The 22,294-nt window shown below is 36.7% G+C and overlaps 1 pseudogene; it reads right to left on the bottom strand.

Annotated features, from left to right (window-relative positions):
• Window positions 1-22,294, bottom strand: part of LOC121319026 — a 105,436-nt pseudogene that overhangs the window by 31,538 nt on the left and 51,604 nt on the right.

Below are 22,294 nucleotides of genomic sequence, written 5' to 3'. Positions count from 1 at the left end.
TCTTATCAACGGGTCTGATTAAAAAGAGATATTTGCCAGTAGTCCGTTCTCTACTAGCTTTCCTTCTTGGAGATTACAACATGTGTGTACATTGAGATACATTGTTGTATACAGAGCATCAGCAGTGTAAATAATGGGAGTTGCAACGAATTCCTTACAGAGAGTCTACAATCACCTCCTTCCATCACAAATCAATTTTTGTTCCTTGCCTTGAGTGTGAAGCAGTTACACTCCTATGACAGGTCATTGTGTCTACACAAACTTTTTGCACTGTAGTAAATGCTGCAAAAAAGACAAGTATAAAACAGGACTTCTGTCAATATGATTCCCCACAATGCCTTGGAGAAACCGCACTCTTAGTTGAGCCTCTAATAATACACATCATTAGGGGCACAATATTGAAAAGATCACATGAACAAATGCTGTTCCTAGGCTGACAGATAACAGGTTTACCAATGAGCCTGCCCTTATTAGTTTTAATAAAAATGTAGGCAAAAATACATGTAACCCTGTGACAGAGGGCGAATGAATCTTAATCAACAACCTCCTTGCTGACCTGTGAGGACACTGTATGACCGAAGCAGAGTACCCCGTAATCGATGGTTTGGCAGTTCTTTCCAGGGTCAGTCGGAAGCCGGCCAGCCAGGAAGGGCTCGGCGTCACGACACCAGAAGTCAGCGCCTGAATGCAGAAGGCGACGTGTCAGTCACGGATTGGAGGAGTCGTGATTGGCCGCACCACCGAAACAGGGAGTGACGGAGGGTATTTAGGGGAAGTGGCCCCAGTGATCTGTTCCTTGGCTATGGTTATGGAGAGGACCCATTGAGAGAACGGATGTAATTAATAAGTAGAGCAAGTGTTTTGTTTGTTTTGCTAACTGTCTGTGTTTGTCTTTGTAGACGGCTCAATATCTGGCAGGTGTCGCAATTCAGACAGCATCAAACCCAGACTGCACTGCACTGTTACTCACTGTCCACTGTTCAAAACACCACTTGCACCCGGAACACTCACTTTTGGACTGGTAATTGTGTAGGTGTTTTAAAGTGTGAGTTATTGTATTATTATTTCGAGACTGAACCCTGTGATTTTGAAAAGTATCAATAAAGCTTTGTTTTGAACACTGAACTGTTGTTGCATTGTTGTTTATAATCACTGCCTCACCTCCACATCTGTGCACTACCAACCACACATTCACAAACCTGCACACATATATCTGTATACTGTAGGAATTAGTTCTAAAGTGATCACATACACTCATAACAGCAAGCCTACTAAAGGAACTGTATAAATCAAGTGATGCGAGGCTCACTGCATCTTGCTAAGAGTGGCAAAATAATGGTCTTTTAGGGACTAATTAAAATGGGTGTAATTAGATTTCTTTAATTAGAAGCCTAATTTAAATAAAGGTTTCAATATCAACTTCAATATTAAGTGGTTTCTGAGAAATAGAGGGAGCGTTCACACTATTTAAAAAAACAAAACAAAAAAAACACCTCTTACTCATAATCTTGTTTCTTCTGCATGAAAATATCCTGCATCTCCATATCTCCGGGAAGCAATTCAGGGGTTAGATCTGAGTTCCCATTGCCAGTCAGTGTGTCCTGAATGCTCTGGCTGAATTGCTGAAGACGCTTCCACAGATCATTGTACAATCTTAGCAGCTTTGGGTATTCACCCTCCAATGCCTGCTTCAGAAATGAGGAGGCTTAAAAAAAAAAATAATAATAATAATAATAATAATAATAATAATAATAATAATAATAATAATAATAATAATAATATCCAGTTAACAAATCTCCACCACAATAACCACACAAACAGTGATTATACAGTAATTTGTCACAGGTCATTAATTGACTTTGTTGTCCAGGCAGCTACAGGGGAGGAACAATACATGTAATCAGATCTCAGATTTAACTGGGATCTGACAGCTTGAATTCATGGAACCCAGTCATTTAAATACTGCTATATAGATTAAGTAAAACTACAAGGCTAAGTCAAATATAAGTTTAATCTATTACCACATATAAAGGTATGATTTAAAACCTTCTACTTGACATTTATAGTTTTACCTCAGAAAATTATGATTGAGGATTTAAAGTTATGGATGAACCAAGTACGTCATTGTGAGAGCCACTCAAAGCAAGAAGAAACAGATACCTGAAAAATCACACTCAACTATCTTTACAGTTTACAAGGAAAACCATGCTATTCATAATATTTGGAAGGCATGAGACAAAGCATTAAAACAATGTTGACAATTTATAGTTTTACCTTAAATTACCACTGAGCACATGAAGCTATGGATGATATATTGGAACTAGTCACATAAGTGTAACTAAAAAACATTATTTGAATATCTCATGAGTTAAACTTTGTAACTCAATATACCAAAGTGAGAGTATTTTTTAAAACACAGGACTAGTAAAACTACCAGTTTGAGTCATTGGATGTTTAAAAACTTTTTAATGCTAAACTCAGACAAAACAGAATTGATGATAATGAGACCTCAGAAGCAATACAACATAGATTTGTCTGATTTTCTTCTTGATGATCTCTGTACAGATTCTAGAGCAGAGATAAAAAAAAAAAAAAAACCCTAGGTGTCATTTTTGATCCATACCTTTCCTTTGAATCACACATTAAAAATGTTACAAATGTTACATTGTTGATGCATGCTTTCATATCTTCAAGGATTGATTATTGTAACAGCCTTTTTGCCGGTATTAGTAACAATGTTATATCACGGCTGAAACTTCTTTGGCTGGCGTCCTTGCATTGGCTCCCTGTTCGATTTAGGATAGACTTTAAGGTGCTATTATTAACCTGTAAGGCTCTAAATGGCTTAGCTCCACCCTATTTAAAGGATCTTTTAAAACCATACGTTCCTAATTGTCCACTTTGATCACAGGATGCCAGGTTACTTTGCATACAAAGTATTCATAAACAAAACTCAGATGGTAGATGCTTCAGTTACATAGCATCGTAATTATAGAACGACTTGCCTAGTACTATAAAGGAAGCGCCTTCTGCCGATGCTTTTAAATCTTGTTTAAAAACACACTTGTATAGCTTGGCTTACTCAAGTTTTTAAAGTGATATTCTCTCGCTTCTGCATTCTTATTTTTATTTATTTATTTTGTATGTGTATTTTATTGCTGATTTTATATATATATATATATATATATATATATATATATATATATATATATATATATATATATAATATTATATTATATATATAATATATACACACAAATTTATATTATATATTAGATTATATATTTTTCTATGTGTTTTTTTATCATGTAAAGCGCTTTGCGGTGACCAACGTTAAAAGCGCTATACAAAAATAAAAATTGATTGATTTATTCCATATTTCCAGGTGTATTTCAGACTCGGCTGTGAAACTCCTGGCTCTCCCCTTCCAAGTTGATAGACTCGCTCTTCAAAAATGTAACCCCAAACCCCCCGCCCCCCCCCAAAAAAAAACAATTCCAAAAATCTTTAAAAACTGTACCAATGCTGCACTAATGCAAATAAAGAAATGGTAATATTGTATTCTTTAGTAATCATTTTGATACAACTCTCTCCAAACACAGAATATTCTATTTGTTATTTAAATTTACCTTCCAAAAATTCTGTTGTCAGATGGATAAATTGGTAGGTTAGGTTGAGGAGTAAATAAATGATTGAAAGCCAGGACTTTTCATGTGTGTCTGGCAACTCCCACTTAGGCTACAATTAGCTGCCCCGATATTCACTAGCTACCGCTTGCCAATTGACCATGGAGACGCCGGGCGCCAGCGAAATACAAGAAGCTTCATAAAATGCAAACTCAAAGCTGGGCAGTATTCTTACACATTACATTTTAATATTATCCTTAATTCATATTTTTTTCAATGCGTAAAACACCCAGTACACACCTTATCTGGAGCGCTGACTGGCACTATAAAATGTAGCTTAGTTGTAAAATCTCCAAGTTAAAGGTTTGGCTGAAACAAACCATTTACACAACTGAATTCCATCTGTGTACAAACTGCCATTGTTTCCTGTTAAGTGTACTGCTAATAAACAGAGGATTCAGAATAATCTACAGCGCAGGGGATGTGTCATAACCTCTGTGCATCACTTATTTCGCTAGGGAGTAGCAACTTGAAACTATGATGTATCTATGCAAAAATCAACTCAATATTTTATTTTAATAAAATTCTAATCAAAACTCAACAGCAAGACTAAAAAATGCTCAGAAACAACTTAAAAAGCACTGAATCTCTTGCTGTCAGCTCAATGGTGGACCGGTCTCTTATTTTTAATAAGCCATTAATCTGCACTCTTGTAGCAAACTGATTTGACACATCAACGGCAACCTCTTCCCGCCTTGACATTTATTCATGCCAAATAAAAGGGATTCAACCACAACAATAAAACTGGAAATTAAATTTGCTGTTCTTTGTTTGCCGAGGTAGACTGAACACCTGAGACTAAACTGAAAACTGAAACACCTCATGTATTATTTCAATATTCTCAGATATTTGCCAGGAACAAAATATTTTAAAAGGTTCTAGTTTCAAATACGAAAAAAAACAAAAACAAAACAAAAAAAAACCCTAAAAAACCCAAAACACACAGCTGGGGAACAAATTATACATTAAAAGTGGCGATTTTGACATCCCTTAAGAAATCAGATAATGTGATGCTTTTCATTTTACTGTATTTTAAATATTATATGGAAAATACATGCACTTGAAAAGAAAAGGAAGGATGGAAATAGTAACTTGCATGCAGTACCTGCTGAGTTAGGCAGTATTGCCAGAATTGACTAGGCATAAACGACTCCTTACAAGTAAAAAAAATAAAAATAAAATCATGCATGCCATCTCATTTTATCAGTGGCATGTTTATTGGCATTACTGTATGTACATTATAAAGTACAGCCACTTCTCATTTAAGGAACAATACAAAAAAAGTGATGTTCTGGTTAAAAGTGAAGTTACACTAAACTCTAGCATATACACTGCACTGCAGCTATGGAGCCTGTGACAGGGTCGCCATGAGGTAATGTCAGGCCAGATGCAGGAAGAAAAAACAAAGGAAAATACTGTGGTGCAAAAGGCGCGGTGTGCTAAATAATAATAAATAAAAAAGGGTTAACAAAAACACTGCTCACAGAGCAAAATAAAAGTTTAAACAAAAACAAATCTGGCTGGACAGATTGTTTTCATTGATCCTTGTTTTAGTTGTAGTTTCACTTTCGGGTTCCCCCTTACTCGTTCTCGTTCGCTCCTCTGAACACCCACCCAGAGTGCAGCGAGCTTCAGGCTTATATGCAGGTGACCATCTCCCGATTAGCAACACATTAAAATCACTTAATTAATTCGGGAGATGGCCACCTTCTGCACAAGGTTTTTAATTACTCCTGGCAGAGGATGAGCTGCCGACCTTGCCTCTGCCAGAACAGATTTAAATAAAAACAAAACAATAACAAAACACGGCTACGCAGTCATATTTAAATACAATAAATAAATCATAATAACAACAACAACAATAAAACAAAACAAACACAAAATAATAAACTACCCTGGGGCAGAGGGGTACCCCATTGTAAAAATAAACAAATAATCATGTACAGGGCTCCTCGCCCTGTTACACAGGCATGCCAGTCTGATTTCATTGTCTTCTCCCTCTCCCCCCATCATCGTCCAGCTTTCAATTATACTGAACTAAGCTTAAGTGACTTCAATAATAAAACTATGCCCTAACCATCTGGTCTCCCAGACATGTCAACTTTCTGCTGCCTATTGCACATACACATTTCCTCAAAAGTGAAATCTTAAAACTCTAAAAAACAAGCAAAAAACATCAGGAAAATAATGGAGAAAACAATACTACACTGCACATAAACAAATACAGAACACATTACTACTGTCCTTAAAAAAGGGTACATTTGCAACAATGAACTGGGAATTACAGTAGTAGTATTTAAAGAAATTAGATAAAAGGTGTTTTATGAGCAGTCACTTTGAGACACAGCGTGGTTTAATTAATTATCTACATGAGAGTTACACAACCAAATCAGTTTTGACCTCAACTTTGCAGTGGAACTGAATTCCTATGGTTTTATTTCCCCAATTGTTTAAGTAGACCCAGATACAGTATGAAAGGTTTTTATGAATTGATGTACCTCTCATGGCACGGAAAGTATGAAGTATGATTTGTATACCTTAGCCAACACAAAGAATTATGGATTACAGTGAAAGAAACACAGATTCTGGGGAATTTGATCTTAAATTACTAAGGCTGTCAAAAGGCCATGCTGAGCTGCATCAAACTAACAGAAAGCTGAAAGAATGTGAGAAGCTAAACAGTAACAGTTGGACTTTTTAATTCAGGACACGTCATTGCATATAAAACAGCACAGCTCAGTCAGTCAACTATGACGTATTCGCCTTCTGGCAGCTCAGAATCAGAAAAGAAGGACGCACTGCAATTAGGAAAAGAAAAGCAAAGAAATAACACACGCTTTTCTTTTTTCTTTATTCACTGGATCAAATACTGAAATCATACACTTTTCTGCTACACTTACTATACTGTACACTTGCACTATGATTCTGTCTATTCTTAAAAATAAAATACTTTGTAGTTCTGAATATGGGTAAATTACATATAGAGAATTCTACTTACAGTTTGTAGCCTTCTGGAACTCAATAGAAAGGATCTGTGTGACAGCATTCTAAAATGTATACAAGATGTCTGCTTGGCAATCCTATAAAATAAAATAAAATAAAATGGAAATGTATTGGAAATATTCTACAAAATTGTACTTAATACAATAACTTTATGAACAAGTCCACAGAAGGTTTCTATACACCGTCTTTAGTATTCACATCTCAATACTGTACGCTTTATCATAAAGAGTAAGTAGCGGGGTTCTGAAAAATATAGCGTTTTATGTCCCCACATGTTGCTACAACTGTTTACTAATGGATTGTTAACACCCTGACAACTTTTTACAATTATAACTTTTACGCGTTTCTGTTATATATTACTGCAAGTGCAGAGCGTGTTCACGTGCAAAGCAGGCATGAAATAGTTACAATGTATATTAACATGTGTAAGGCTGCACATTAAAAAGGAATGTGTGTGTGCGCTTCAGGGTTCTTGGGGTTCTGTGTTCTGAGTGTGTTCTGTGTCTAATTGCCTTAACAAACTATGTTCGATTTTGTACAGTTCTCTTTGTCTGGGCTCACTTATTTCCAGACCCAAAAGACATAACAGTTTCAAAGCTCTAGTGCTCTGGGGTTTGAGATCTTCCCTCTAAATCAATGCAGGAGGAAAGATTAAAAAAAAAAAAAAAAAAAAAAACATTACAAGTGCTCTGGCTTTTCTGTTCCGTACCACATCATGGATCGTTGTTGCTATGTTACCTGTTTGACAACATGGTCAATCATCCTTACACTATCAGCGCACTAGAGCGGTCACTTTGAAAACAATGAAAAGAAAAATTACCAGTACGTTATTGAAACAGTTGTAGAAACACGTGGGGACGTGTAACACTATATTTCTCGGAACCCCACTACTTACTCTTTAATAGCATTGGAAATAATATCATTGGCAAGGAGTTTTTAACTATTTAAAGTATTTAGATTCTTTGCTTGTATTGTCCAGTCGAATTTGGAATATGAAGATATTTTAAAGACTGCACTGCTGCTGATTCTTGGTACCTGTAATTGTAATCACTTCACAGGTTAGAGTTCAAACTCACTAAAAATGGTCTCTCTGCAATCTGACCACTTGATCTACCAAAAAAGTACCAGGATGCAGGAGTGTATTTGTTCTATTTGAAATATTTCAAGAAAAACAAGTGAAGAACTAAAATATTTTAAGCTGTAACAATGTTAATAAACTTTATACAACAACATTTGTTAGCACTCCTTTAGATTGGTATCTCCTTTCTCTTTTAACAGAATTTCTTGTGACCTTGCTTTCCCATGGAGAAAACCCTGAAGACACAGAAAAGATAAATGTCTTCTTTTTCAATTGGTGTGCCTTAACAACACATACCTCAGCTGCCTATCAAAAAAGCAACACAGCTTTAATATGCTTTTCTCTTCACAGACTTGAAAAAGAAAACCAATCAACAGTCCTTTTATATATCGAGGTAGAAACTCCAAATGCAATCCCATTACAGAAACAACCCAGTATAAACAACATTGTGAAATAAGCTGCTTGGGTAGGGAAGACTATTCAGTGCTTCCTTATAGAATACCCCACTGCAAAGTGTCAAGATGCATTTTGAAGAATGTTTACAGGTTACTGTAATAATCCATCATCAGCCCACTTTGTAATTGGTGCATTCATTCTAGTATTGCAAACTCATACATTTGGAATATAAAGGCCACCTGTCAAGAAGACCCTGGTGTCCTTTCCTGTAGCACAAAATAAGCAACTTTATATTTTTTTGCAGCGCCCCAAACAAGATAATTTGTCTTAAATAATGGATGCTACATAAGATTGAGGCTTGTTTAGAACTCTGTAATTAACATGTGTTTTCAGGGGAGACCCATAATGCTTGTAAAAACACATTTTCCTTTATATTATTATGGGATGTTTGTTAAACGTAAACATATCCTACCTCACTACCTCATTACAATACTTCTGTGGTGTATGTGCAGTGACCTTGTGTTACAAGGCAAACCATTACATATCATGAAATATAAATAGCAGACTCACACTTGGCAAGCATGTTGGCAATTATAAGGCATGGGAGGAATTTCAATGCTACAACCATTAAAAGAATGCATAAATCACAACTGAAGCGATAAAAAGGAAACTAGGGTTGTACCAAGGATGTCACCAAAGAACAAAGCCATTTGCTATTTAAACACACGTGTATCACTGTCACTTAAAATGCAATTCCCTACAGTAATAGCAGCCCGGTTAAATTAGTTATGGGATGCATTGAATTACCATTTCAACGGTGTGGCAAATCATCCATCAGCTCCCTGCCTCTCTGGAGCAGTGGATGAAGGTCACTGCCTTCCCAAAGATAACCTCCACTTACACCTCTTGGAACAAAAGGAGATCCCTTTAAGCCTTGGCAAAAGAGACATGCTCACACACAAGGAATCGGGCTGAGTTGCAAGACAAAAGTATGTACCACTGGGCAATCACTGCCACAGGGAGGGAAAAAAAAAAACACAGCAAAGATCAAGTCTCTATATTTTTTCATTATAATCTGAGTGCTTCAAGAACACAGGTCGCTTAACTGTCTGCCACTTCAATTTGCTTTAACCTTGAGAGAAACAACAGGTCTTTTACAAAGAGGAGATCATCATGTTGTAGATAGAGGAACATTCAGGAGTGCTGTATTATTCTAATGGGGATGGTCAAACAACCAAAAGGGTCAACCTCATGAGTTAAATAAACAGAGCCGGTTATGATCATGTACTTTTAGTTTATATAACAAGTATGGAAAAGAAAGAAAACGGAAACCTAAACAAAACAGCTGAATTCTGGGAATGACCTTATATTAATCTGAATCTGCTTGGAAACAGAATGTAATTGTGCAGTGTGATTAAAACTTGCATTAATAAGGTTTCTCCACTGAATATGAATGCAATACTGAATATGGTACTGTTTTTGCATTCAAAATGCTTTTTTTTTGTTGTTGCAGTCTTGGGAAGTTGCTTGCCATTTATGGATTAACTTTAATGAAGCCAAACGCATTGCAAGAACATTTCAGCAAAAAATAAACTTTTGCTTCAAAGTACATCCTTTGTGCTAATTTACTTTACTAGCATGAATTTTGAATGCCAAATGAATTAATCTTGAATGAACGCTTTTTGAATCTGGGTTGTATGCACCGTATGAGCATGCAGTAGAAATAAGTACGTTCTAAAGTCAACATCATTTGAATTTAATTACTTTGGTCTTGCTCAAATAACCAGTGATTAAAAATGCATCTTTTTAATAACCATCATAATACAAAAGCTTTTTCTCATAATAAAAATGTCACTGCAAACTGTCAGCCAATAATAAACCTACATGTTAATTCATTCCATGCTTGCTAACTTGCATAACTAAAAAGGCTCTCATAACTGTCTTGGTCTATTATTCATTAGTATGCCTTATGTCTCCTGTCTTGTTAAACTATTCTGCAATTATACAAATCAATCAACAGAATCCTTCATAAATCATGAATTTGGATGATGCAAGCATAAATTACTTAATTACATTATGCAGGTTTCAGAGTTGTTTCACATTAATAATGTGCTCAAGATCTATAGGCTGGCTACAATGTCCTTTCATCTGATAATGCCCGAGATTTATAGCTGCACAAGATCATCCATGAGCCTGCAGTATAAGGTCAAGGACTGATACGTTACTGCATTTGCCTCTCTACGAAACAGCCCCCTCCCCCAACTAAATAAAAAAACAGCAGTCCTATACCAAGCAATCACGTTTTGTACAGCTGGGAGGAAGACTGGTGGGGGGCAAACACACAGTCCATGTTTGAGCAATGTCTTGATATTGTGGCACTGCAACCTGGAAACTCTCGATCCAAAGCTCCTATAGAATGCAATATAAATGTTTATACCACAAGCGTGGGTATATCTAGCGTGGGATATATTTTTGTTATCCCATTGGAGTGGATAACATTCCTGCCAGGACTAGTTCTGAACATGTCTTTGCTTACATTCCAATCCAGTGATGTGCTGCTGAACTTCAGGACGGAGCTGCGTGTCGGTAGTTCAAACAATACTGCCACCAATAAGTGTTTTATAACAACTTTAAAACGGGCATAGTTGCAGAAAGACACGTCACACTTCTTAGCTGGTACAAAAAGATGGGCCAATGTAAAACTATCACATTCTTTTGAACACATGAAACGTTCCCTTTGAGCCGTTGCTTGTTCGAGACCATGGCATTGTACCACACCGCTTACAATGTATCCTCCTGTGAGCTCTGTTTTGTAATCACCACCAATACAGAGAAGTTTTGATGGTGAGGGAGATTGCCGCTGACACTCTAAAGGCAATACATTTTTTTCCCCCTAACTATACAGTGCTAAAAAACAAAATTGCCACAAATGGTCCCGCACCCTAAAGTTAAGGTAGGTGTGTAGGGCTCTATGTGTATGTATGTGTGTTGGAATTAAGAACCAATTTAAATCATAAACAACTCTCTCAGCTGGCCCGTCGCTGAAAAGCCTGGCCCGTCTTTCCACACTGTAGCGTGCAAGGTATATTTGTATTTGAACTAGTTTAAATTGTAATAATAAAATACCTTATCTGAATTCAAATCATGTAGAACCCAACCTCTATCGAAATAACCAGACTAGACAACGTTTCTAGTGAATAAAAGAAGAGTTTTATTTGAAATAAAACTAAATAAAGTAAAAATTAAAGGTGCAACAACTAAACTAATACAGAAAGGAAGAATTAACTAAACTAAGCAGTACAGAAAACAAAGTGTAAACACCCCACTCCTGCTGGATGATTACCGATCCAACCCAATCTATGGGAGATCCTCAAAGATTACAACTGCATCCCTGGCAGCTATTTATGACTAAGGTTAGTCTTAACAGGGGCATTGTTATTAACAGAAATATTTACTTTCGTTAATATCTGATAATCAAAGCATCGTTAAATCAGTCTCTCATATAGTTTTGGTTCAGAAGGCAATTCTCACTCTTGCGAGATAGAGCCTCTTTGCATCTAGACAACCTATTGAGAATGATCTATTATCATTTGGACTCTAGCCTTAAACGCAGAATGATAAGTGCCTTGTAAAACCCACATCAATTTGTATAAATCACATCCAAACAGTTACTACAGTGTTCACTAACTTCAAAGCAATAATATTTTTCTTACATTCTACCTAAAACAAAACATTAAATTTTACTTTAAGGTCTGCTTATTCTCGAGTTCATAAGAGGATTAAAATAGTACTCAGTGATTGTTTAACGGACGTTTGCTGCCGTGTCTTCAACTATACAGGCGCTGGAAGGCTCTCCTGCTGGCAAGGAAAGGTTCAGGTTCCGGGGTCTGCCTCCCTCGCGTTTCATCTCCACTTCAGGGTACGAAAGAAATGTCTTTCCAAAGAACAAGCGTCGTTAACTATTTAGGTATTCCACTGAAACAGCAATTCCTGCACCAATATGTGCACTCATCATCCGGTTATGTCTGGGATATTCTATGGCAAAACTCCGGCACTGCTAGCTCAATAAATTTAATATATTTCAATTTATGTCGACTTCAAATGTTCATCCAACTCTTTCTCCGGTGATCAATCAGGCGAAGTTAGAGACTTGATTTCAAGGATTTTAGACGTCTTACACAGTGGACTCCCACACCAAGGCAAACACTAGAATAGTTATCTCGTATTAGAGTGTCCGAAAATGGTATCTTTGTTCCAACTGGTTGCAGGCTGGATCCCCAGATTGTCACAGTTCAGAGACTTGTTTGTGTATCAGAATCTTGGATTTCGTGTTGGGAACACCGATTGTATGTCGCACTCATAATTTTGTAATGTTCTCTTTACCTCTGTGATTGGATAGTTTGGTTATTTTGGGCAGTGCCTGAGTCCACGTGGAGAATTTCCAATTGGTTGTTCTCATTCCGATGCGGCTCCTTATTCTCAATTGGTCCGCTATTCTGCCCCTGTCGGCTGGATTTATGAGATGGACAGTTTTCTGTCCCAGGTGCCAAAGCATCCAGAACTGACAGAATTAGGAGGCATTTTTATTGTGCAAGTCAGTCAAGGACATTCACATGTTGATGACTAATAGGATATTTCAGGACTAACTACACCTTTTCCAAACTCTTATTTGACCGTTTTTTTTTATACAGGCAGTCTGCTTTTCCTTATGCGAATAGCTCTAAATATCCCCTCAATATTTAAAAAGTTTTATAAGTTATTAAGGGGTACGTTAAAGATTCTACTGTGGTAAAATCAGCAATAACTTTCAAACAGAAACCAGATAAAGAGCCACAGCATTGTATCAGTGGTTGGTTCTACCTCACTTTTATCCAATCAGATACAGTAAAACCTGTACAATCCAGCATCGCCTGGGACCGAAAAAAAAACCGTGCCAAATTAGAGGGTGTGCTGTTAATGTGGAAAATTTAATACAGTACCTACAAAAAGATAAAATGAGAAAACAATTTAAATTATTTAAAAAATAAATAACTACATATACAGTATACTAAACAAAATAATGCCTCAGCACACTTTGAACACAACAATGCCTCAATAAAATGATTACCTGTTATTAGCACAAGGCTGTTTAAACCAATCCCATAGAACAGCTTGATCGTCCTGTACTGCAAGCAGGTTTCAGACTCTTTCTGCTGGCATTCAGGTTTTCTCGGTGTTGATTTTAAGTAGGTATTTTTTATTTTCAGAATGTCACAGTTTGCCTTGCAATTTAGAATTTTTCACTTAGCTCTTTTTGTGTTGGTTCACTTAACTTTTCTGATAAGCGCAATTCTTCTTTCAAGAGATAGCTCATTATGTCAATGTTCAGACATTATTTTACTATTTAACAACTGTGCAATTAATAATGGCACCAATGAGAAATGCAAGTATACATCTTGATTTTGTTTTTTTATAATAATTTTACACTTGGAAAAGAAAGAAAAAAAAACCTGTTGTGGGTTCGAAACCATGAGCCAAACACCATGTTTGAAACACGCCCCACTTCTAACCATACTGGGAATGAGTAGATGCTGCCCTGGCATTTTGTAGGGTGTTGATCACCCTGTTTGATAACCCCAAACAGCCCAAATGCAGCAGTTTAGGGGCCAGACCCAGAGCTGCAGGCTCGATGGTTTGGAGTGCAACAGGGTATCCTGCGCCTGACTGAGCAGGCTGTGGCGCACTGGCAGCTCCCACTGCTGGCCGCTCAGGAGCTGTATCAGAAGGGAGAACCAAACACTCCTGGACCAGTATGGGGCTACGGAGAACCACAGAAGAACCACAGGGAACATTGCGTCGACTCCTGAGAGACAAAGAAGTCTATCTCCGCTCTCTCTAATCTCTCCCAAATGAGGCTCACAACCTCGAGATGGAGTCTCCGCTCTGCGCAGCTGGGGACCCCCTCGAGAGGAGGTTCGCAGCACAGCTGGTCACTCCCGGCAGATGAACGTCCTCTGCGCCTACTCGGGGCCTTGACAGGCAGTGCATTTTTCATATCTATCACTTGCAGGCAGTTTAGCCTTGCAAGAGACACACGTATGGAACCCAGACACAGTAATAGTGCTGTGTTCACAACAAACAGTGCACAGACCGGCATAGTGGAGAATTGACACTTTATGTGCTCAGAACCAACACTCGGTATTGACTGAGTGCACTCGGTACCAACACTCGGTACCAATACGGTGATCAGAACTGACTTGATGCACTCGGTACTGACCCTGTAACCTTGGACTCATCATCCAGCACCTGGAAATATTTGATAACATTTAGGTAACAAATCTTGCTAAATTATGGAAACAATAAAAAGGACTATGAAGCTTGGCAAGTTATATATTTAACAGAATCCAGTGCATTATGCCAGGCTACAAATTTCAAAAGTGAGGCAGATCTATCTATCTATCTATCTATAGATATAGGTCCTTTCATAAAATTCATAGGAGTAGTCACCATGATAGATCCCTTAATTGGTCATCCAATCAAGTATTAGTAGCTTGAAAAAGACAATGCAGTCTAGATTGTAACACCCAAAACACTAACTAATGCCCAAATAGCGTTTCATGACAATCCTATAACAATTAGGATTTTCTGATATGAACACCAGGGTAATAATATACCTCAGTTTGAAGGTAAATTATTGTGCTGTTATGGAGAACATAACAACAAACAAAACCTACAAGATGGCATTTAGACACCATTTTGAACTAGTACACCCAACAAATCCTCGAACAGTGTGAATTACACCAAGAGATAAAAGCATATCATTGTTCAGCGACTAATAGAATGCCTAAAGTGGTAACTCATGCCAATATAGCAATATTTTAAAGATGCAGTGTTTTAGGAATGCAATGCCTTTAGATGAGATTGCTTTATAATTTTTTTGTTACTTGTATACATGATAACAGAAATATATATGAATGTTGTTGCTTGGAGTAATAATTATGGAATGCAACCGTTGCGAGTGCATTACAAGATGTGGTTTCTCATGATGTCTTCCTGGCAAGCCACATTAATACATAAAGCATATCCAGAGTATATCTGAGCGCAAACCAACAGCTGATTAACTGCAAGCACTGACAAGGAATTGGTATTTGCCCTTTGAATGTTTCCAGACCTCATCACAAAATCTTTAGCATATACAGTATTACAATGCAGCCTATTTCAAATAATGGACAAGTCTCTCGAACCAGGTCATCTTTGTGTGTGTGTGTGTGTGTGTGTGTGTGTGTGTGTGTGTGTGTGTGTGTGTGTGTGTGTCACAGGCTCCATTGGACCTTAATACCTGGTAATGTCCTCAGTCGGATATCATAGCTCAATGTTAATAAAAGTAAGCTTAGCTTATCCAATGCTGCCCAGGATAGATAATAGATAAAAGGCTTTTTGGTCTATCATCTGTATCTGTCTTTAAAAGAAAATCATACAAATATACTGTAAAATACAAATGATGAGTGTTTTATAATAACACGTTCCCTTATTGCAGAATAGAAAAACCCTTAAAAAAAAAAAAAAGGTGTGTATAAACTGTCCCAGAAAACCATGGCAAATATTTACGAATTAAAAATCAATAAATAAATAAACACAGAAAATGCTTCCCATCAGGGTTGCTCTGCGATCCTGGGTGGCTGTATGAATGTGGAGAAGGCAGAGGAAATGAAACAGGAAAAATGGTCGTCAGCAATGACATTATTAGGAACTGTTTTAATAGATTATGATGTAATCTGCTCATCAAAAAAAAAAAAAAAAAAAAAAAAAAAATATTGACTGAGCTAGAAATAAACTGGATGAGAATTTATTCCATTAGAAGCATCAGTACAGCATTGTATTGTTTTCCTGTTTTAAATAAAGTGCAGTATTTAAAACAGGAAAACAATACAAAACATAAAAACACTGTAAAGCTGCTATTCGGCAGGTACTGGGCACAAGGCTATGCATGCTAATGCATAGTTACTCAGTTTCACCAACATCTGTAATCGTCAAGGACATAACTGATTTAATCACTCAACACCAACATGTACTCTGCCGGGGGAACAGGCTTTCGAACAGCATTATTCATGTTCAACAGAAAAGGCACATTTAAATGAACAAGCCTGAAAACTACATCTGTGTATTTTCTATGAGTATGAATACTAAATTGATAGTGGTCTTGCTTGGGGGTGGGGAGTCTATTACATTCACTTGAAGAGTTTTACATATTTTTACAAATACACCAAAAAACTAAAATGTTTGATTCGTGTAACCTTTGTGCACAATGAGACGCATTTAAATGTAAACAATTGTAATAGCTGCAGCATTTATAGCAGATCCACTGTTGGACCATCATGACCAACTGGACATACTTAGCAATGCAGGAATAACTAAGCTACTCAGTAAATACCCATACAAAGCAGTTCTCAAGGTACAGCTGAATAGGATGAGGTCACAGTAGCCAGCTATAGGCATCCCCTTGGGTTATAATACATAACCCATTAGAGCTACTTTCTCACTGTATGACACTAAGTACCTGTTTTAATTGGGGGGTGGGGGGTGGGTCAAAAGGATGACAATTTATCAAGCCACTGCTGTAAACCTGATTTTACAGTGTACTGCACCACACTAAACAAACTCTTTGTATGATAGCTACATAAGGCAAATGGAGATCAAGGTAATGGGTTGGAAAATGTAATCAAAATCATATATTGGTTAACGCATGGTGCCACTGCTCCAAACCAGTATTTCATTTTTCTGAAAGCTGGATTTTGATTAGGAAAAAAAGTTACTTTTTTGTAGAAAGACTAGAAAACAAACAAATTAAATGGATATTGAGAGTACAATACCCGCATTGAAGTATAATAGAACATTAACTAAACACGACACGCTGCATTACAACAGGATCCAGCAAGACACATTATTATTTAAATGACATTGGTTTTGGTGGGTGACCAGAGCTAGTGAGCTGGGAATGTTCATATACAAGAGTAACCTTTAAAGAATTTACATTATTACATTTCAATGTGTACTGAAAGGAGAGAGAAAATGGTGTATAAATAAATTGAAAATAAATACACCCACTTACTGTAAAATACAGTTTAACACAAAAAGTGTTAGAGGTAAAAATTAGTGTAAAGGGGCTTTCCATGACCAAAATGTGCTGTTACAAAAACCCATGCAAAAATAAAAAATAAACAGCAAAACCATAACATTAAATTCTACCATAAAAGAAAACCGAGAACCCACATATCTTCAGTTGCTCGAAAATGTAATCAGTTCTCATAGAATCTACATGGTTGCTACAAGCATCATACAGTACTAACATTCTTTGAAAATAACCAGTACTATTACATTAAAGCAAAACTAATCAGTTCATTCCTATATAGCCACTTTACAAAACTATTGCTTCTCCAGGTTTGTCCAGAGGGCTGCCCGGAATGCAGCAGTGTTTCCAGGGGTGGGCATTACTGCTCTCTCAGGACCCCCTAAAGTCACACATTTTAAAGGAGATGTTATATTGGTCGATACACTAAGCAGAGATAATTTATATAGTTAGAGCAGAATAGTCCAACCAACAGTGCCATAGGGGCCAAGGTCTGGGGGTGAGAGTATAGCTAGAGGGTGGTGCAATGGTATAAAAATATAAACATTCAAGTTGTCACCATTTCATTATCCATAGTATATCTGGGCATCATTATTACTGACTTGGAAAAACAAAAGACATTTATTGATTTTTCACATAATGTCTAAATCTTGGTCATGATAACATCAATTCTGCTTTTTTTATAGCCATATTAAGCTTTACATTGCTTTTAGGCTGTACTTAGGTTTTATGCAAGTCACCATCTCTTTCTCTCATCAATATATATATTTTTTGGATCAAAGAATTAGCTTCACTTACTGTTTAAAACATGATATAAAAGCTACATAATTTGAAAGAAATACACCCTTTGGGATCCAGCCAGGGAAGTTCTAAACTAACATTTACTACCTGGCAGATGATCTGGGCATTTTTCACAAATGTAATTGATACAAAAAAATGTTTCCATGGTTACTGACCAGAAACCCACGTGTACTGCAGTGGTACTGGGGAGATCTTCCATGGAACACACTATTTGTTTGCAATAACAGCAAGCAAGTAATACCGATATAAAATAAAAGCAAACAAGTAAAACTTCAAATAAATTGGACAATTAAAGTAAATCCAACATATACATATTTAAATAGCCGTTAGTTTGTGCTGTACAGCATGCACACAGACAGACCAGGTTGAAAGAAACCCCACAGAAAAAAATCCATGCAAAAATAAAAAATAAACAGCAAAACCATAACACTAAATTCTACCATAAAAGAAAACTGAGAACCCACATATCTTCAGTTGCTCGAAAATGTAATCAGTTCTCATAGAATCTACATGGTTGCTATAAGCATCATACAGTACTAACATTCTTTGAAAATAACCAGTACTATTACATTAAAGCAAAACTAATCAGTTCTTTCTTATACAGTCACTTTACAAAACTAAGGCTTCTCCAGGTTTGTCCAGAGGGCTGCCCGGAATGCAGCAGTGTTTCCAGGGGTGGGCGTTACTGCTCTCCCAGGACCCCCTAAAGTCACATATTTTAAGGAGCCTTTCTAAAAGTAGGGGGGCCAAGGTCCGGGGGTGAGCTAGGGGGTGGTGCAATGGTTTTCAGGAATGAATGAATGCTGCACTTTTATTTTGAACAAACATCTTATGAAGTAAATGTATACACAGTATAAATGCAACTCAATATTGTGTGCTATACCCGTTGCGCACATGTTTCTTTAGGTAAAAAGTGAGGTGGCATGGACCTCCTGAACCCTTCAGCTCAGGCATCCCCAAGCCCAACTATGGCTGAGCCATACTTCACAGAGATTCAAAACTATTTTGTTTTAGGCTTAAAAAGTATCCCGTTTAGGGCAACTGGTAGGGCTTTGTTTACAACACAAATATGCTATGAAGGCTCTTTTAGCCAAGTTAGACAGCCCTGCCATACTGGATAATCCCCCCCACACATACTATGCTGGTCGCTGGTAGATGAAGTACAGTGGGTTATCATCATATAGGTTTCATTTTTGCACTTTTTTGATTCAAGTCCCAGCTACTTACTAAGCAACAGAGTATAGTGGACATACCTCTTGCGTTTGCCTGAGTGGATTGTGTTAATACTTTGATACCCAAAGCACTGTTCATGTATTCTTCTAATGAAGCATGGTACCAATCAACCACGTTGTTAATGGTTTCTTTCAAACTTCCTAAGCTGTAGAAAACCTGTAGTGTTGTTCCCACTTGGGTAGGGTTCTAGAAAAACAAAACAAAACAAAAAAACTTTTCAGTTGTGCTGTATAAAGTTATTGATTTGGCACAATCATTGGTTGATCTTTCAGCGATTTATAGTAATATGACAAACAGAACTGAACAACAGCGAGATTTAAAAATGATTTCCAGGGCATGATTAAGCTGGGCTGGGCACTTCCAACTAAATGTCTGAATTTCAAAATCAGGCTCCCATCGATTTACTGGAAAGCAGTGCAAAGAGATGAAAAAGGTGAGTGAACAGAACGGCTGACAGAACCGGATATAAGATCCAACAACTCTGTAGCACTGGGAACGCAATTGTATAATTGTATAAGGCAACACTGAAGTATTCTATATTCTGCTATGTTTAGATATACTTGCACACAAATTCAAAATACAAAGCAATTGTATGAGATCATCATAATAAACATAAAAATTTAAAAACACCATAAATGCAGGTTCTTGAGTATTTGAATATATATATATATATATATATATATATATATATATATATATATATATATATATATATATATAAACAAAATAACCTGGGTGTTGCACTGAAAGATCAACCTTCTCACTTACAACATTCATTTGGCATCTTCACAAATGTTTCCTTGTACCGGCTGCTTTCAAACAAACAAATGGCTCTGTATTTATGGGAGCAGCTGTACTCTATCTACACACTTAAATCCAATTTATGTTCAGAAAAAAACATCATAAGATTAATCCCCAGATTGCAATGATTTTAGACAGTCTTATCTGTTTAGAAAAGGCATTTACAAGTTAACTCACTGTACCTACATGATATTTTAATGAAGATTACGGAAGTCTGACTTCAAGAAGTGCACCAGATCACACTTTAACTTGAGCAAGCCCTCACAAATAAATCAAGGGTTTTGTTAAAACTTTTAAAAGCTCTCGCTCTGCATCTTCATCACCCTTCTTTGTGTTTCAAAGATACAATTCAGGGATTCCCACAATCACTACTCTTATTGAATTTGTCATGTCAAGTAATTGAATTTCACCTCCTGTAAATTGTATTTTATTATAAGCTGCCAGTGACTTACTCTCCTAAACAGAGCTCAGCCAAATAGGGCCTTTGTGTACAATGTAACTTTTATCACAAACAAAATAGACCTCAAATCTCTTAAAATAACCGCAGTTTATGTGAAGTCTATCTGAAACAAAGCAAAAGGGCTCTAAGCAACTCTGGCATTACTAGGATAAGTTAAATTATGAGTCTCTTTATATCACATATGTTTTATTTCACTTTCAAAAATAATATTAAAATGCAATATCCATTCTGTGTGATTTAAACGTCTGGAAGCGATTATAAACAGGTTAAAAAGACACAGATGACTCAGATTGGCTTTGTGGATCAACATGTGACCCCAACAAAGTGTAAAGCTCACCTGATAGTTTGAGCACAATGGGGAATGCACATCTCATTCCAGTGGGTTCGTATCTGTGGAACGGAGGAGTGCTATGTTTTTGCACGACATATTCTGAGCACTGTAGGTGAAGCGATCTTAAACTCAATAACTTGCATTCCTAAAGCAGTCTTGTTCATTTGTACAATTTGAGGGAATGCAGCGTTGTTGGTTTGCACTCGGCCTCTGTCGTTTTACACCTGGCGGACTGAAGGACAGCAAAACACTGCTTTCTGCATGAGCTAATAATCTATAGGCAAAGTAATGAACTGTTTCTATACCAAGATACCTAACTACACAATTGCAGCGATTTAAATTCAAACAAGTATACAGGAGTAAGTCAGAAGGTGATCCTCCTCTTTCTTTGCAAAACAAATTCAGTAAGTGCTGCACTTTCTCATTAAAAAAAAAAAAAGTATACATTGAAGATTTTGCTTTTAATATAATATAAACCTATGTGAATCCTACAAAAGCAGGCTACACGATTAATACTGTGTGGCAACTAATAAATATATTCTGGGGCAATAATGCATGATTCATTTTCATGTTTTTTATTTGTAAAAAAGTCAGTCCATAAGAACCAAAAAGGAAAACACCCATGTCAAAACACAAGATTTTGATTGGGTGACAGCATGAAAGAAGCCTATATCAAATAAGATGTAGATCTGGGACTCTGGAAATGTTAAAAATGTTCAAAATATAAGACATTTTACCCATACAACTCCTCTTTACATACAAGTGTAAAATGAAAGCATCCCTACAAGACCAGTATTCAGAGCAGTCTTAAGGTAGGTTATTGATTTGTTTAATTATTTCACCGGAACAGTATTTGGACCCTGGCCTTCAGAGGTGAAAAGGTTGTGAATTATACTTTGAACTGGGTTTAAATTACATAGTGTACTGAATTGGTACCAGATAAAGATTTTATCATATAAAACTGTGTTTTTTGCCTTATTTGCAAAGTCAATTTGAGAAACAAGGTTTCGTTCTATAAGGATTACAATAGCAGGTGTAATTCTACAAAGAATGTTTAGATACTCCTCAGGGTATTCTTTGTATTAGTTATTTCTGACGAAAGGGTGAAAATATAGATTTGTGGATTACATAAAAACTTCAGCAGAGGATCCACTTTATGTTGTAATACCCAAAAGAGGTGATGAAACACACACAGTGGTTCATCATTCTTGCTGGATTAAACAAACAATACTCTCTGCATGATGTACAAAATTCACACAATTTCTAGTACTGTGAAACGTGAGCATGTTATGTTAAGATAAACCTTGTGGGTGCTCTGAAACAAGTCATCTCTTTGGGTGCTAGATAAATACAGGTGTTAATATTTACCATGCTATATGCCTTTCCGACACATGGCTGC

Source organism: Polyodon spathula, chromosome 7 (assembly GCF_017654505.1).
Source record: "Polyodon spathula isolate WHYD16114869_AA chromosome 7, ASM1765450v1, whole genome shotgun sequence".
In the NCBI taxonomy this organism is placed as follows: Eukaryota; Metazoa; Chordata; class Actinopteri; order Acipenseriformes; family Polyodontidae; genus Polyodon; species Polyodon spathula.
This window is presented reverse-complemented; position numbering and strand designations above follow the sequence as displayed.